The sequence below is a fragment of the Geospiza fortis genome, unplaced genomic scaffold (assembly GCF_000277835.1).
Source record: "Geospiza fortis unplaced genomic scaffold, GeoFor_1.0 scaffold16, whole genome shotgun sequence".
NCBI classification, from domain to species: Eukaryota; Metazoa; Chordata; class Aves; order Passeriformes; family Thraupidae; genus Geospiza; species Geospiza fortis.
In genome coordinates, this window is record NW_005054302.1 from 3087488 (window position 1) to 3088755 (window position 1268).

The 1268-nt window shown below is 56.6% G+C and overlaps 1 protein-coding gene across 1 annotated transcript in view; it reads right to left on the reverse strand.

Annotated features, from left to right (window-relative positions):
• FGF9 (fibroblast growth factor 9) overlaps window positions 1–1268 on the reverse strand; it is a 28143-nt gene that overhangs the window by 26432 nt on the left and 443 nt on the right. The window lies entirely within an intron of this gene.

Here is a 1268-nt window from a genome sequence, read left to right on the forward strand (position 1 = left end):
CAAGGAAAACGCCTAGCTGCAACACACCCCCACCCCTCCCGCCCCATTCCCCTCGCTACGCGTCTGCCTTAAACACTTTCCGCACTTTTTCTCGCCAGGAAGCGTGGATGTTGCGCCCCCGGGAGAGCTGCGACGCTGCCCCCACCCCGCACCCAGCCCCGGAGAGCGCGGGCGGGCGGCGTGGGAGGGAGCAAGAGCCTGTAAGCAGCGTGAGAGTGTCAGGGAGCAGCGGATGGAGGGGGATGGAGGATGAACCTGCGACCATGCGAGAGCCTCAGTCCTCTCCTCCCCCGTCCCTCCCTCTCCGCTTCCCTTATGAGCCCTTTGGAGATCATCTCCTGCAACACCGGCATTATCTAAATAGCTTCACAAAGCAATAAAAAGCAGCTTAGATATCGTTCAACATCTGGCATTAAAATACAAAGAGAGAAAAAAAAATCAACGCAGGACTTTGTTTTTACGACCGAATTTAAGTGTTGTCAGGTTGGTTCACTCACAAGTTAACTCCTTCCAACAGCTGGGAGCGTGGCGAGCTAACCTGGCATATTTTCCGAACCCCTCCTTAAAAAAAAAACCCAAAGTATCAGCTCAGCCAGGCTGTTTTAGTCACTTTCATACATTCAATCTGCCGGGCCTTTAACAGACTCCCTGGCAGCCGAAAAGCTCCAGGCCCACTGGACTCGCGTGTGCATGTGCATGTGTGCGTGTGTGCATGCACAGGCTCTCCGGAGCGGCCGGGGCCAGCAGCCCTCCAGCCCTCGCTGCTGAGTCACAAACAGTGTCCCCTGGAAAGGAAACCCAGGGAATGCTCTTTTCAAACTCGCTGTGACACGCCACACAGCTCGAGAAAGGCAGGTTTTGGTGCAGGATTCCCGGCTGGCTCCGGACCCCACCTGCGCTCCCTCTTTCCCGGGGCGCCTGTCACCGGCACTGCCGCACGGCTGCGGGTGCGGGCTCGGCCGGGCGGAGAGCCTGGCTGCGGGTCGGCTGCGGGTGCGCTGCCGCTAAATCCTCGCCGAGCAGCGAACCAGACAGGGCGTGCAATTCGGGCAGTTACTAGGGCAGGTAATCGGCAGAGAAAACGAAAGAAAAGCCCTCGTCAATTTGCGTATAGGACGAGAGCCACTCCCTCCAGGAAACTCGGTGAATTTTAAATTGTGGTGGTTAAAAATTAAAAACCCTTTAAACTCGCGAAATCAAATCATTCAGCAGAAACGTCCCGAGCAAAAATTCCACCCCCGCCACCACCACCTCCCAGTACGCGTCTG